Source organism: Mirounga angustirostris, unplaced genomic scaffold (assembly GCF_029215605.1).
Source record: "Mirounga angustirostris isolate CCGP_5_RB_7025 unplaced genomic scaffold, mMirAng1.0.hap1 SCAF_10, whole genome shotgun sequence".
Taxonomy (NCBI): domain Eukaryota; kingdom Metazoa; phylum Chordata; class Mammalia; order Carnivora; family Phocidae; genus Mirounga; species Mirounga angustirostris.
This window is the reverse complement of record NW_026991718.1, coordinates 88,985,346-89,002,599: the sequence shown is the minus strand read 5'-3', so window position 1 is coordinate 89,002,599 and position 17,254 is coordinate 88,985,346. Positions and strand designations below refer to the sequence as shown.

Sequence of the window (17,254 nt, the reverse complement as noted above, 5' to 3'; positions counted from 1 at the left end):
GGGCTAGTGCAGGGTATGAGAATACTTTCTATATAAGGCTTTCAACCATAGGTTTAAGGCTTTCAACCATAGGTTTGAGCCTTTCCTTTGTTTATTGCTTCATGTGACATCGGGTAAATTTGGGTAACCATTCTATAAAATATATCTGAATTTTGATAGGTTCTACTCAAATTAATTTATCTCTGTCAGTGGAACTTACAGCCCATGGAGTATCATGAACAGTGACAAGGTCTGTATCAGGATCATGCATCAAACATGATAGAGGAGGCAAAGGTGTATCCAGAGAAGACGCTTGACTATGAATAAAGGAGTCCTCTGGGACCTCAAGAAATAGTCCCTCTGGTGTGGATTTAATATTACAGTTCCACAGCAGAGCAAGTCTCTCCCTGTTAAGTTGCTAGGAATCGCAGAGCAGGAAGAAACATTTGTTAGTCAGATGCCCAACGGTTACAGTTAAAGACTGGGAAATGGGGAAGATCTGTGACCACCTTGTGTTATGTTTACTCTGAGAAGGAGGTTGAGCGAAGGCGGCAGGGTTGAACGCAGTAGGAATAGCACCCCCATCTACCAAGAACAATGAGGTGGACCATCTATACCGACAGTTATTCACCTTGCGTGTTTAAGGGTATGGCAGGATATTGGGTGCTTTGAATTTTACAATTTTTCTTTGTCTCAGCTTTTCTTTTGTAAAACGGGACAATCGTTATTCCAATGTCCCTTCTGTTTACAATGTCTACAGTGTCCTTGTCAGCAGGTGGTTGGTTGGGAACTGAGCCAGCTAGCTGTTGGGTCCTAGGGGCATATGTCTATTCTGGGTTCTGTAGTTTTTGTTCTGAAATCCTTCCCACATGCTCTGCCACGTGCTGGAGTTCAGGTAAAGGGCTGCTCCCTGCTCTATTTTCTGTTTTTGAATTAGGTCTCCAATTTCAGTTTAACTCCACTGACAAAATGAGGTGAAAGGCTCATCCTTACATATCGGCACCTTCTTTAAGTCTCAAATGTTGATGCAATGTGTTTTCTAGTTTATCCTTAAAATCTCCTGTACTTTTATCTTTTCTCTGTTTACATTATACAGTTACGGTCCAATAGATTTTTACTGAAAAAGTTTCAGGCATGGCTTTTAGAAGGATTTGCCCTAATTTATAGGCTTTCTCTTGACCTTCTGGTTTATTGTGGAAAGAGGGATTTTTGTGGGTCTCTTTCCAGGTTAATCCAATCAGCTTTTGCCATCCAGGGTTTAGCATCTAAGGATTTGATCAACATGTGTACACATTTGTATTGGTCAAGTAACTGTATTAGTCAGCGTTCTTTAGGAAAACAGAATCAACAGTGGTGTGTGTGTGTGTCTGTGTGTGTGTGTAAAGAAATTTATCTTAAGGAATTGGCTCATACAATAATGGAAGCTGGCAAGTTCCAAAATCTGCAGGGTGGGGTAGCAGGCTGGAGACCCCAAGAAGAACCAGTGTTGCACTTCAAGGCCATCTGCTGTAGCATTCACTCTTGCTGGGTGGGAGTGGGTAGATTTTGTGTTCTATCCAGGCCTTCAACTTATTGTGTGAGGCTCATTATGGGGGGCAGTCAACAATCTGCTTTATTTAACGTCCACCAGTTTAAATGTAAGCTCACCCATAAACACCATCATAGACACATCCAGAATAATATTTAACCACATATCCGGGCAACTCGGGCTAGTCAGGTTGACAAAATCACAGTATCTCTGGGTCATATACACGCAAAGGAATCCTAAATTCTTCTATGAATAACTAGCCTTGTCTGAGTTTATGGAAATTCTCAGTTATAGCTCTTAATTCAGCCTGGGTCCAAAGTTTAAACTCTGCAGTTGCCTGCATACCTGGCTTATGGGAGAGATGGATCTTTAGAGGCAACACGCATTCTGAGCTCTTAGGAGAGTTGCCAAGAAAAAGTAGGGAGTTTGGGCAAAGCAAGTGGAGGGACTAGCAGTAGAAGTGCAGAGGGATGGAGATCAGAAGGATGGGAGGTAGGGAACTGGATATAGGGAGGCAACTAGAGGATAAGGAGAGGAGGATTTACTCAGGAAATGAGTCTAGCTTATTGTCATTTAGGTTTGTCAAATTGTGCATTAGCTTTGTCCAAAGAATCTCTCAATGAAGCAAGTTTTGAATCAGAATTTCATTTGGTGGCCCTTGTATACCAGTGAAAACATGCTGCCCACTGTCCTGAGAAACATCATCAACTCCTTTCTTTCCCAAGGGGTAGTGACCAAAGCACATTAGCCCAGACATAGACCCCAAGTATGAATGGATATAAAGCTCACTGTGGGGCCACACACGCTGGCCCTGCAGCTTCAATCATGGTACCCCCATGTTCTCTAAGCCTAGCCTGTCCCATCACACAAGGACCCATTAAGCGCACTTCCTCATAATCCTTGTCCTGGTACCATTCCTCAATCTCGTCCCTCCACTCCCACCCTCTCATCCCCCCAAAGACGGATTTTCTTTCTTCACTGAACTCTCAAAATATTATTGGGCTATAGATCATGCACACACATGTCTATCCTCCCCAGACAGTGATAGGCCTTGAGAACTGTGTATGTCTCTAAATTATTCTTCTATCAACTACAGTCTCAATCCCTGAGCCTTAATATAGTAGGCATTCGATGAACATAATAAAAAAATTTTATATAATTTAATTTTTAATAATGGCTATGTTAACAACCAGTCCCAAGATTCCTGAAAATTTAACAATCAAGCCTCAGGAGCTGATACAAACTGGCTCTGGCATCCAGTGATTATTTTTCAACTAAATTATTTACAAAAGCAAAACAAAACAAAGCTCTGTTTGTTCTAGAACTGAAAGAACAAAGGGAAAACCAGAGATAAAGAAGTTAGTAGGTGGTTAGCTCTTGCAAGGGAAGGGGAGGCATACAATGAAGTGAATAAGAGTCAGGAATAAGAGCCAGAGACTTGCTTTAAATTCTTTCTAAGTAGGCTCCACACCCAGTGTGGGACTTGAACTCACGAACCTGAGATCAAGAGTCGTGTGCTCCACCGACTGAGCCAGCTGGGCGCCCCCAGAAACCTGGTTTAAATTCCAGGTTGTCCTCTTCCATCTGGTCAAACTTGAATGGTGGCTTGACGTCTCTGAGCCTCGGCCTCACCATCCATGCAGAGGGAGTAACATGCCTACCTCACAGAGCTGTGTGGTGAAGTCAGATAAGGTCACCTCAGCCAGTTATGTGACCCAAGATGGCCCATGTGTGCCTCATAAGGGTTGGCTATTCACTTGACCAATTATTTGTAGCAACTAAGATGACAGGGATCGTGCATCTAGAGCAGCAATCAGCTCAGACTTTTAAAAACATGCAGTATGTCAAATATTCCCTTCTGCTATCCCAGAAATTTTAACCCAATATTTTGAGATCCAAATATTATCTTTCAGACAGGCCTGTGAACTGTCTTGAAACAACATAAAAGCCCTCTGTAAGACATGTGCCAATGTTTGCATGAGGAGCACAAAAGGTGGTGGAAGGTGGAACCTTGCATTCCTCAAGGTGGTTGGTGCTGCAAAGTGACTGTTGCTAATGGCAGTGGCCACAGTCCTACGATGGCCAAAGCAGGCCTGGCTGTGCGCTGAGCAGGTGAAGACATAGCACAGCCAGCATGGATGACCCTGATGATGAGGGTGCTGAAACCCAAGTCATTGACGCTGCAAGGCAAGCCATGGGCCTGGGCCTGAGTGTCATTGTCCTTTAATGAAGCACGCTGACTTCCCTGAGTCACTGCCAGCTGCCTACACCTGCCCACGCTGCCCCATCATCCCTCATCTCGCAAATGTAGTGAGGATAATGCTGCCTTTCTGCTGCTAATCTTCCTGAAAGAGACTGTCCTCACTGCAAAATGGCAATTTAATGACTGTATCTAAAGGAGAGAAGTAGCCGTCACAGCTGGGAGAGGACAGGTCACTGGGAGAGTTCTGGGCATTTCAGGCAGAATTCTATCCAGCTCTGCTGCCAGATCATGTCACAATGACATTCAGGCTGGAGGGGCTGGGATGCAATGAAACATGGGAATTTTCCTGTCCCGGAAAGGAAAGATGCCTGATAAAATAGCTTTGGCTGTACATGGAAGCAAGTGCCCTTTTATTCATATTAACATACTAAAAATTAAAGACTCATGACAGCAAAATAAAGCCCTCATGTACTCTGTACTGGTCATCCTCATACAGTAAACCTCCAAAGGCAGGCAGCCTGCTACTCAGAAAGGCAGCAGATAGACAGGCAAACAGCACATTTAGGCACCATCAAGAAAGATAATTGGAGGGCGCCTGGGTGACTCAGATGGTTAAGCGTCTGCCTTCGGCTCAGGTCATGATCCCAGGGTCCTGGGATCGAGCCCCGCATCGGGCTCCCTGCTCCGCGGGAAGCCTGCTTCTCCCTCTCCCGCTCCCCCTGCTTGTGCTTTCTCTCTCACTATGTCTCTCTCTGTCAAATAAATAAGTAAAATATTTTTAAAATAATAATAATAAAATAAAATATAAATAAATAAATAAATAAATAAATAAATAATAAAAAAGAAAGATAATTGGACATTTGCTTAATGGCTTCAATTGCTATTTCTGGCTCCTAGATGCTTTTCTATTTTTTTTTTTTCTCAGCAGAGAAACCAACAAGGGCTCCCCCTGAGTGACAGTAGGGCAGGCACATGATGACATTCCCACACCAACACCAGGCAACTGGAAGCAGCTGCCTGGAGCACCGTTGGGAAAGATTCTGAGGCAGGCTGTGTGGCAAGAGGAAATAGAGTGATAAAGTAGCAATCCTCAGGCTGCGAGTTGGGTGAGGTGCCTGCATGAGTGTGTCTGCTAGCCTGGGTCCAAAGGGCAAGATCAGTGCTTTTATCCTGGAATTCAAAGGCCTCCACAACTGCGGCCTCATTCAACCCTCAGACTTCCTTTCCCAGTGCGGCCCCACTGGCTGCCCCTCTCAGACTGTTTGAGGAACACTTGAGGTTACTGCAAAGATGAAGACGGTGGGACATGTCCAAGACAAGCTCAGTCAGAATGTCTGGGCACTGTGGCCCAGACACCTACATGGGAACAAACCCTGGATAGATCTGAAGTTGACCACCACTGGGCACCCACTACAATGCAAGCATCATGACAAGAGGGACTTTGCTTTGTTCAATGCTGTCTCTTTAGCACTCAACAGATGTCTGTTGAGTATTTCTGAAAGGAAGAAAGGCATCTCTCCAGGTGAGAATTCCCTAATTTTTACTATGAAGTGTTTGTGATCAGGTTAGAGCTACCAATTATGTTACACCCATCTTTTCACCCCCACCCACCTCCTGCTCAGGGCAGACATCACTAATCAATCACAACACTCATTGCACCAACCGCCCAAACAACACAACCTAGCATTCCAGGCCACCACAGAAAACCTGAGAGATATTTTCCAACCAGGATGCAGTGATTTTCCAGGTCCCTTCCTGTTCCAAAACCACTGGAAGTTTGAATGATGCTCTGAAATGAACCCAGCCATAAGGAGACATCACCAAGTGGGAACCTTCACACAATTCATGCGTGAAGTACTTGGGGCTTCAATGTGAAAATGATGCTTCTCGGTTGTTACAACAGAACGCAGACAGTGAGGTACATGGTTTCAGAGAAAATTATTTGACCCCAGAGAGCCACTCCACCTGGCTTGGGTCATGTCCCCAGTACAGATAAATTTACATCATGGAGAATCTTTGGCCAAGAGTTCAAGGCAAGTGAGCACAAATGCTGATCACAGACATTTGCTCAACATCACTGGATAGCCCTGGACTGTAATGTACTGGGGATACTGTGGTGAGCATGACAGAAAGCTTGTGGCCTACAGAGGAATAAACAGGAGTGCTAACTGATTCCCTGAGATGCAACGACCTAAGTGGGAAGCCTGCAAAGAGGTGATCAGTCAGCACACTGGCCATCAAACCTTTATGGGTCATTTACCATTTGCTTCCTTAGACTGTTAACTTTATTCTTAATAGCAACTTACATGAGGAGGAAAAGACTCTACTTTTGGGTAAGACTGGTTCTCCCTTCAACCTTCCCTGTGAGAACTGGCCTCTTTTCTCACCTGTTTTCTCTCCAGAGTATAAGAATGAGAATATCTGCCTCCTGGGGAACTGAGGAAATCCATGCACATAACTAGTAGAAAACATTATATCCTTCATTATCCTTACCAAAAGACTGAGGTCACTTAAAACTAATGTGGTATCAATGAGATAGTCGGTAAAGCAGAGCTAAAATATAGAAAATCAAGATTTGGGGAAGAAAGGCAGAAACACAAATGGGCATTAAGAGGTCAAGCAGGAAACCTGCTGAGGTAGCAGTGCCCTGGTCTTAATCCTCTCATGTCCCTGACATTGGGGAGAGGACATGATATGACCAAAGTGTACATCAAATGAAAGGCATCCAAATATGAAGAAGAGAGAGATTTTGACAACATGTCCAGACCAGGGAAGGTCTTCTCCTTCCAAGAGAAAGTGATTTCATAGAGCTCATGGAGGGTAGCTTTGCCTCCACAGGTGTCTGCATTTGCACAGCACCCCACAGTGGCAAATGGGAATGGGAATATCTAGAACTCTGCAGATCGCTGCAGAAGGCTCAGCGTTTTACAGTCTGAACCAGGAACAGTGGTGGAAAGGGGATTCTTGGTTTGTGAGAACTGACCCAGTGTGGCGACCAGTCCCAAGTAAGCAGCCATGATGCTACAGGGGAACAGATTTTCACAACAGCCATTGGAGCAAATTCTGTTTAAGAATTGCTTAGAAGAAGAGGAATGGAGTCTGAGTCAAGAAGAATGTGAAGGGATGGACTTTGTGCAGGGCCAGATGGCAGGAGGCAGAGACAATCACCAGGGCTCCTGTGTCCTGGCTGTGCTTTCTCCCCAGTCCCACCTCCCACTGGATACAACCTTCCAGATATTGACTGTGGTTCTAGAACTGTGAGGGTGAGCAATTAGTAAACAATCCCTAACTCTTACATGCATAGCCTGTTAGCATAGAGTCTCCTGGTGGGCTCTGCACCCATCAGGCTGTCCCTCCTGATTTGCTGGGCTTCCAGGGTGTCCCTGACTTGCATGTGATCTAAACATATGTAACATTGTTCAAATAACTGTCCTGTTCTCCCCAGAAATGTCAAGGTGATGAAAGACAAAGACTTGAGAAACAGCTCTAGAGGAAAGGAGATAGCAATATGACAAGTGAACACAACACGCCCCTCATGCTTGGATCTAGATGGAGAAGAAAGGCTGACAATGAGCATTGTCCGAGACATTGACACTTACAAGATAACAGTATTAAATTTTCTAATTTTTTCATTGATCTATGTGTCTATTTTGTGCCAGTAAACCCATGCATATATGGTCAATTAATCTATGGCAAAGGAAGCAAGAATATACAAGGGGGGAAAAAGTATCCTCAACAGATGTTGCTGGAAAAACTGGACAGTTACATATAAAAGAATGAAACTGGACTACTTTCTTACACCAGACACAAAAATAAACCCAAAATTGATTAAAAACCTAAATGTGAGACAGGAAACCATAAAATTCCTACAAGAAAACATAGGCAGTAATTTCTTTGACATTGGCAGGAGAAACATTTTTCTAGATATGTCTCCTCAGGCAAGGGAAACAAAAGCAAAATTAAACTATGGGGACTACACCAAAATAAAAAGCTTTTGCACAGAGAAGGGAACCATCAATAAAACAAGAAAAGGCAACCTACTGAATGGGAGAAGATATTTGCAAATGATACATTCAATATAAGAGGTTAATATCCAAAAATTATTTAAAAACTTATACAACTCACACCAAAAAACCCCACAAATAATCCTATTAAAAATGGGCAGAAGAAAAGAAAATGGACAGAGGATTTGAATAGACATTTTTCCAAAGAAGACCTACAGATGGTCAGCAGACACATGAAAAGATGCTCAACATCACGGAAATGCAAATGAAAACGATAATGAGACATCACCTCACACCTGTCAGAATGGCTATTATCAAAAAGACAAAAAATATCAAGTGTTGGCAAGGATGTGGAGAAAAGGGAATCCTCTTACACTGTTGGTGGGAGTGCAAACTGGTGTGGCCACTGTGGAAAACAGTATGAAGGTTCCTCAAAAAATTATAAGTTAAAATTAGAATTACCATACTACTGGTTATTTTCTCAAAGAAAACAAAAATACTAATTCCAAAAGATATATGCACCACTATGTTTATTGTAGCATCGTTACAATAGCCAAGATATGTAAGCGACTCATGTGTCCACTGACAAATGAATGGATAAAGAAGATGTGGTATATATAAATACTGTGGAATATTATTCAGCCATAAAAAGGATGAGCTCTTGTCATTTGCAACAACATGGAGGAACCTACAGGCTACAATGCTAACTGAAATAAGTCAGTCAGAGAAAGACAAATAGCACTTGATTTCACTCATATGTGGAATTTAAGAAACAAAACAAACAAACAAAAAAAGAGATGAATAATAAAACAGACTCTTAAGTACAGAGAACAAATTGGTAGCTGCCAAAAGGGAGGTGGGTGGGAGGATGGGTAAAATACAGGGAATTTTTTCATTTTTATTTTTATTTTTATTTTTCTTCCAGCTACAATGCCTCAGTGTTTTCTCTTTGTTCTTCCTCACTTTGTTCACTGAAATCCTGGCTGGCATTTCTATCAACAGAACTTCCAGCGATTGCCACATTCATCGCATAAGACAAAGGTAGTCATGGGCTCATCAGCACTGCATGACTGGCCCTGGTTATAGGTACAGTTTTCTTGCATTTGTTGCACTGGAAGAAGTCAGTGGTGGTGCTATCTGGTGCTCACAGGTAACCTCCTGGGTCATGGCATTCCTCAATTCCCTCAGCTCATCACTGGCCATTTCTTCTGCCATCATCTTGCCAATGAGCCCAGCAGAGATGGCCCCACTGAGCACATTCCTCCTCAGGCTGGGGTTCTTATGTCCTTGAGGTTGCTGATTCAGCTCTGTACCCAGTTCCAGTACTTCATGTCCATGCCCTTGAGCTCCTGGTAGATATGATCTTCTATTTCTGAAGCCATCTTGTCACAGTTGAATCTATAGTAATCATCATCGGCCTTCGAGGCTGCTAAGAGCATCTCCACACACTTGTCCCACACAGAGTCCCCTGTAAGATAGCAGAGCACCAGGAGGAACACGAGGGGCCAAAGGTGGGGGTTGAGGTGCTGCTGGGTGTTTTGGGAGTCTCTGCTTTTGATTTTCTGCTGTTTGATCTTTCCATCAATGACCTTTGTGGAAAGAAGGTGGCTGAAGACTTGGAGTCCACAGAGTCTCTCCTGTCTTTGGACTCTTCTCCTTAATTTTTCCTTGGTGGAGTAAGGCCTATCTCTGGCTTTCAGTCAGAACATTCAAGCCCTTTTTCCTTTTCTTTCCTCTCCTTTTTCTCCTTTGTGGGGGTCCACGTGAGTTCAGCAGCTACTTCCAGTTTTTGATGAGGACTTTAGCCAAGGACACCACCTTTCTGTCTGAGCAGCACTTGCAGACCCCACTAATGGTGACTCCAATCCTGGTTGTCTGGAGTAGCTGCATGGACATCTGACAGCTGTTGAGCTTCTTCAGAAGGTCAAGGGTCCCTTCCATGTTCTCCCTGGCCACCATCTTCTCCAGCTCTCTGGCAAGCCTCAGCAGCTCCTCTTCCTGGCCCATGTTAGTGCACAAAACCCGGCGAGGTGAGCTAAAATAAAGGGAATTAAGAGTACACTTATCTTGATGAGCACTGAGTAATGTATAGAATTGTTGAATCACTATATTGTATACCTGAGACTAATAAAACACTGTATATTAATTATACTTCAATAAAATTTTTTTAATTACTGATTTTTGGTAATTATACTGTGAGTAAAAATGTGTATGCTCTTGCTCTTGAGAACATATACAGAAATATTTAGGGGTAGAGGGCACAATGATTCCAACTTTCCCTCAAGTGGGTCAGAAAAAAATAACATTAATATGCACACAGAAAAAAGAATTGGTCTGTCCAGATCTGGCAAGACCTTATTATGACTGAAAAATCACCTGCAGCTATGTGCCCTCTGGGGATGCCAGGTCCAAGGAAAGTTACATGGAGACACATGGCACTGCACCCTCTATCCCACGGCTGCCTTACCTCTGATGAAATGTTGTTCTTTGGCTAATTAAATAAGGAATTCAACCTAACACTCCTGTGTGAGTGTGTATGAGTGTGTGTGAGTGTAAGTGAGGATGTGGGAGTGTGTGTGCATGTGTAGATTGTGTGTTCTCGTTCCCAGAACTCATCACTCATCTCAAATGCAGTGGAAATAGACCCTGTGAGGTGTTGCAGCCCATGGACTTCCTGGAAACAGCCATGAAAGAACCACAGTGAACACTTCAAATATATACAATTATATTTTTCAATTATTATTTAATAAGTTGGGGGAAAATGAAAAAAATAAAAATAAAAGGGCCACAGTGAAGACACTTCCCTTACCTGCCCCACACTCACAGTTCCAGTATCTCCATGTTCAGGGATTGGTCAAGTTCACACTAGAACCATATTAACTAGATCTGCATGATGCTTTTTTTGCCATGTCCATTCATGATGGATTTTTAGTAGTTTATTCCATTGTGTGGGTTGGGTACTTCCCAACTAGTCTTCAGTGTTGTCTTTACAAAGTCTTGTGTCAAAACAACACTGAGCCAGACCATCCCCCTCCAGACTCAGTCTCAGGAACTGGCCCCAGCCTGTGGAACCCCTGGGTCTAGAGCTGGGTCCCTGCTGCCATAGCTGCAGCAGGCTGCAGCAATGGCTACTGTCCCTTCCTTGCCTGGGAACACAAAAGGGCAGCATCCCACCTCCACCCACATCTTGCCCTTCCACACTCACCCCAGGATTTCCCAGCTGTTGATGAAGCATTAGGCCATCTGATTCATACATGGCTCTTTGAAAATTTGGAATGACAATGCATAGGAGGGTCAGCGCTGGACACGGGGACTTTGACCCATGGATGATGGGAGGTACAGATACATTCCTGTCCTGTCCCTCTCCAGAGTCAACAGTGCAGAGGCACAGAGACTTCTTAAGGCCTCTCTGAACATGCCAGTTGCACCCAGAAATCAGCTGGCATACCTCCTATTCACTCCCCCACCTTTCCCGCCTCACCATCCACCAATTCCCTCACTTCCTTAGGATTGCACTCACAATAAAAGGTGAGCACGTACTCTGTATATCTCAGGCTCTGTTTTCTGGGGAGCCCAGGCTAGGCTAAATTCCACTGAGAGCTGAGCAGAAGCAATATCAGAAGCAGGAGGATGAATTCACACTGAAGGTCACCATCATGGGACAGAGGAAATGAGCAATAGGATACCTAACTAAGCATTTCTCCCTGGGTAGTGCACTTCCCTTAAAGCATACAGCAGAGGCCTGACTGCCCAGCAAACACGTCCCTGGCTTCCTGCTTTCTTTGATGTTATAAAATTGACAGGTGCTGTACAGATGCAAGTGCCATTATGAGGATAACCCATGAGCCTCTGGTCTTCCAAAACGTGTGGCTTCCCACCATGAATTCTGGCCCATGCAAATTCAGGGCTTAGCAAAGAAGCCATCCAAAACCCCTGGTTAAAGGGGACAGGTTTAAATTGGATTTTATGAAAAGGAATTTAGATCAGTCATTTGAATGTTAAATCATAAAATTAGAGAGAACTCAGGTTATTTTTATCATACCTTGGGAGCTGAATATTTTGACATATTAATCAGTTCTCCAAAATGACATTTACATCAAAATGTTGGTTGCTTTTGATGAAACTCTGTCCCTGTTGTTACAGTATAATCTCAGGTGAGCTGGGTGAGGCAAGGATGCCACTGGTGACTTAGGTCTCGTGCACCATCTACCAGCTTGCTGGGGGCCGCTCCATCCACCTTGAATGGGAAAAATCATCCATTCGGTAAGGCCCTGCTCTCCCTGCAGGCCTGTGGAACAGAGGTTCCTGCGGCTGCTGGAGGGGCAGAGCCTGGTCTTCAGATCATGGTCCCAGGAGCCTTGGCCTTGGCAGAGCTGGACATACTGCTGCTAGTTTCTGTCTCCATGCACATTGCCAGTGGAAACAAAGGTCGCAGCTGCTGGACTGGCATGATCTGCTCTGCTCTGTTCTCCAGTCACAGGCTGGCCTGTCTCAGAAGCCAGCCAGGCCAGTACCACATGCCATTAGCCACAAGAAAAGCTGGACAAGAAGCCATAGCTCTCATGGGTTGTTTTGAGGGGGATCTGTAGATCATGTCCCTCTGTTTCATACTCAAGTTCAGAACCCAGTAGAGACATGCTAATTACCAATTTCAAAGCCAATTGAGATCTATCAAATGCCAATTGAGACATACCAGCCTATCCAAGTCATCAGAAACCAAATGTCTGCTTTATAAGTGATGCAGCTGATCGTGAACAGTGTAGCCAAGGTGCATGGAAACAAGGGCTTCCCAATTCTGTGCCCTAGCAGAGGTAGACTTCAGGGTCCAGAGGTGGCCCCTACCTAACGGTGCATTAACAGTCAGGCTGTGAGCACTGCGGTGGTCAGGGGAGGGGTTCTGGGTGGCAACCTGCATATCTGCAGCAGTCACCTTGTGCTTCTTTGCACCCATTCTACTGGGAAAGCTAGACACTGTCACAATTACCTCCTGGGCAAAGCTGCTGCTTTCTACCACCCACATAGTGGCCAAGGGCAGGACCTTCATCCATCCTATCTTTCTCTTTCATCCTCCTTTTACCAGCCTCCCAGAACCCCTCCTTCTATAGAGAGCCACTGTCTTCTTCCCTAAAAACTCAGCTGCTTATCTTCTCATACCCACGACCATTATGATAATGTGGGACAGAGCCATTAATTAACACTTGAAGCCATGTAGGTATCTATCTGCATTTTTGTTGCTTTGCCTGGGATGCTCTTCCTCTAGATGACTTCACTGTTCCCTCCTCCAACTCTCCCTCCTCCATCATCACTTCCTACCCCCTTCCTTATATATTCTCAACACCTAATATCCTGTACATTTTACTGATTTGTCTTGTACAGACTTCCCCTTTTTCACTGGAATGAAACCCTTCATGACAGGGATTATTGTCCATTTATCTCCCACTTTGTCCCCAAGTTCCTAGTACATAGGAGCTAGCCAATATATATTTATTAAATAAAAGGATAAATTATATATAAATTAAAAAGGCAGCTTAATGTACATATTATCAAAGACCAAAGGAGATTTTAGGTACTGTCTCAATGCCAGTCCCAGCCCACTGAGGGGTGTGTCAAGCATGAGTCCAACATTACCTAGCCAGGGGACTCTCAGGTGTGTTGGAAGAACAATCACTTCACCATCTGAGCCCCAGCTTCCACTTTCATCAACTGGGAAATTAGGCAGAGCCATGGTTCTACAAACCATTTTCCAAGTGCCCTGGGGTTTTATGGTGCTTCCACTGCAGGCAGGTGGAGGGGGCAAACAGAGTCTGCACTCAAGCCCTCACATGTTAAAAAGAAAACAAAGGAGGAGGAATGCGACTGGCATCTATTAAATATCCTGTGAACATTAAAGCATTTTATATATATCTCATTAGTCCCCACAACAACCCTGCGGCTCAGGGACAATTATTACCTCCATTTGTTCATGAGAACTGAGGCCTCAAGAGTCTTGTTTACCAAATGCAGGGAGACCTGGCTTTGTACCCACTCCTCTTGATCACCAGGGATGATGACTATGACCATCAGAAACCTGCATGTCTTACAGGGCATGTGGGGCCAGTCCTACCAGGGACTCTGCTCTGGGGTCAGTTCCTACCCTGCCTCAGACAGATTGCAGCATCTGGGACCCCTGCCTAGGGAAATGAATGGGTATCTCCCTTCACCTCTGCTTATGTGAGGAGAGCAGTGTGCACCCATCCAGCTCTAAGCAAGACACCTCTAGGGCATCCCAGCCATGCAGGTTGGCCAAGCACATACCATAAGATTATTGTTTCTCCAGTCAACTACTGCTGGACAAAATCCTTGCTTTAAGACACCAGAGAGCCCATCAGAATCAGATGCATAACTTCCATTTCAATAAAGGGAAAGATGTGAGAAAGAGTAATTTGTGTGTCACTTTTGGTTTTGAGCCCAAGGAATTAAATTGCTTCAGGGGTTACACCAAACCACAGGGTCCTTGGATACAGCTGTTTATGTTAGCATTCTTGTAATAAATAATGTAGCTCAGCCGCACAGGCTAGCTTGGTGCTGCAACTCCCATCCGTCATTGCAAAAAATATCTGGAAAGGTCTAGATTCTTTGGGGTGACTGCTGAGCCCTAGCCCAGCCTGGTTGTAGGCTGTGTTTTCAACTGTGACACTTCTTACCCAGGGACCTTTGCTCTGTCCCCATGTTTCCTTGGTCTTGCTACCCTGTGACTGCTCATTCCAGGCCCTCCACCAGGGCTGTTCTGCTTGATCCCGGGTCTCACCTCACATGTTCTAGTTACTAGTGCAGCACAGTAAACCATCCCAGAATTAATGGTGTGAAGCACCATTTCATTATGCTCAAAGACTCCGTGGGTCAGGACTTCAAAAAAGGCATAACAAGGACAGCTGCCTCTGGGGCTCCAAGTTCAGGAGTCAGAGGAGTGCAGGTGTTGGCATGTATGAGTCTGGCTGGCATGCACTAAAGAGATAAGGGCAGGCCACTGGTATTGTATGTCATGATGTGGTCCTCAAAACTACATTATAGGCAATGTGCATTACATTAACAAGATATGAAAAGTCTGGGGAAGAATGTCATAGCCACAAATCCTAAGGCAGTTGTCTGTGGTAAAGTGTATCAGTTGGAAGGTTGTGGTTATAAGCAAGACAAATCCATTTTGCCTTAAGAGAATTCACTGGGGGGTGGTTCAAAATGGTGGGTAGAAATATCCTGAAATTACCTCCTCTCAAGAACACAACAAATTTGCAACCATATATGGAATAATTTCCTCTGAAAACTAGATGTTCCACAACAAAGGATAAAAGAACAACTTGAAACAAATAGGAGAGGCAGAGACACAATGCTTGTTTAAAAAAACACCCACCTCAGGGGCACCTGGGTGGCTCAGTCGGTTAAGCAGCTGACTCTTGGTTTCAGCTCAGGTCATGATCTCAGGGTTGTGAGATCGAGCCCCACGTTGGGCTCTGTGCTCAGTGGAGGGTCTGCTGGAGATTCTCTCTCTCTTTCCATCTCCCTCTACCCCTCCCCACCCCACTCTCTCTATCTCTCAAACAAATAAATAAATCTTTAAAAAAAAAAAACCCACCCCAGATGCAGTAATCCACAATCAGGGACATCTCCAAAATACAGAACTCTTCCCTGAGAAGCAAGGAGTCTGTGCTCCACATCAGTCATGCCAACCCCTAGATCCTGCATAGGAGAGACAAGATCCCAGAATGCCTGGCTTTGGAAACCAACAGGGATTACATCCAGGATAACCATAGAACTATAGGGAATGGAGAACCTGTCTTTAAAGGGTTCATGCACAGACTTATCTGCTCCAGGACCCAGCACAAAAACACCTAGACCATATGTGAAGGCGACTTACTAATCTTATGGCATCTGCCAGGAAGGCAGGAACTTGTAGTAACCACCCCCCCCCCCAGACACAGATACTGGCTGGCACCATTTTTGTGACCTCATTCTAACTTGCTAACACAGGTGCTGGTGAGTACCACTTTGAAACTCTCCCTCAAACCTGTTAGCACTAGAGGGTAACTGATTTCCTAAATACATAGGAACAAACACAGAATCAGGCAAAATGAAGAGACAGAGGAATATGTTCCAAACAAAAGAATAAGACAAAACCTCAGGAAAAGACCTTACACAGAGATAAGTAATGGTCATAAAAATACTCACAAGACTCAGGAAAACAATGAATGAACACAATGAGAACTTCAATAAAAAAATAGAAAATATAAGAAAGTACCAAACAGAAGTTAGCTAACGAATACAATAACTGAACTGAAAAAAAAATACACTGAAGGTATTCAACAGTAGAATAGATAAAACAAAAGAATGGACCAGAGGACTGGAAAACAAAAAAAAAATAGAACTCACCCAGATAGAGCAGCAAAACCAAAAAAACAATTCTAAAAAGTGAAGATACCTAAGGGACAACATCAAGCAGAATAATATTCACATTATTGGGGTCCCAGAAGGAGAAGAGAGAGAATGAACCAGAAAACATATTAGGAGAAATAATGGCTGAAAACCTCCCTAATCTGGAGAAGCAAACAGACATCAAGGTCCAAGAAGCCCAAGAGTTCCAAATAAGATGAACCCACATCTATTCAACATGGTACTGGAAGTTCTAGTCAAGAAATAAGGCAAGAAAAAGAAATAAAGTCATCCAAATCCAGAAAAAAAGAGGTAAAACTGTCACTATTTGCAGATGACATGATACTACTATAGAAAATCCTATAGTCTCCACCAAAAACTCTGTTATAACTAATAAATTCAGTAAACTTGCAGAATAGAAAATCAATATACATAAATCTGTGGTATTTCTATTATGCTAATAACTAACTATAAGAAAGAGAAAGCAAGAAAGCAATTTATAATTTCATCAAAAAGAATAAAAGACCCAGGAATAAATCTAACCAAGGAGGTGAAAGACTTAAAACTATAAGACATTAAGTGGCACCTAGATGGCTCAGTTAGTTGAACATCTGCCTTTGGCTCAGGTCTTGATTCTGGGGTCCTGGGATCAAGCCTGGTGTCAGGCTCCCTGCTCAGGAGGGAGCCTGCTTCTCCCTCTGCCTCTGACCCTCTCCCCACTTGTGCTCTCTCTTTTGCTCTCGCTCTCTCTCTCAAATAAATAAAATCTTTTTAAAAATTAAAAATTAGGATGCCTGGGTGGCTCAGTCAGTTAAAAGTCTGCCTTCAGCTCAGGTCATGATCCCTGGGGTCCTGGGATTGAGCCTTGCATCAGGCTCCCTGCTCAGTAGAGAGCCTGCTTCTCCCTCTCCTGCTCCCCCCTGCTTGTGCGCGTGCTCTCTCTCTCTGTCAAATAAATAAATAAAATCTTTAAAAAAAAAAAAAAAAGAGGAGTGCCTGGGTGGCTCAGTCGTTAAGCGCCTGCCTTCGGCTCAGGTCATGATCCCAGCATCCTGGGATCGAGCCCCACATCGGGCTCCCTGCTCGGCGGGAAGCCTGCTTCTCCCTCTTTCACTCCCCCTGCTTGTGTTCCTCTCT

General features: G+C 44.1%; 1 pseudogene; it reads right to left on the bottom strand.

The window, feature by feature from the left end:
• Positions 1-8,458: 8,458 nt before the first annotated feature.
• LOC123850536 (transcription elongation factor A protein 3-like) lies at positions 8,459-9,724 on the bottom strand (annotated as a pseudogene).
• Between the last annotated feature and the right edge of the window lie 7,530 nt (positions 9,725-17,254).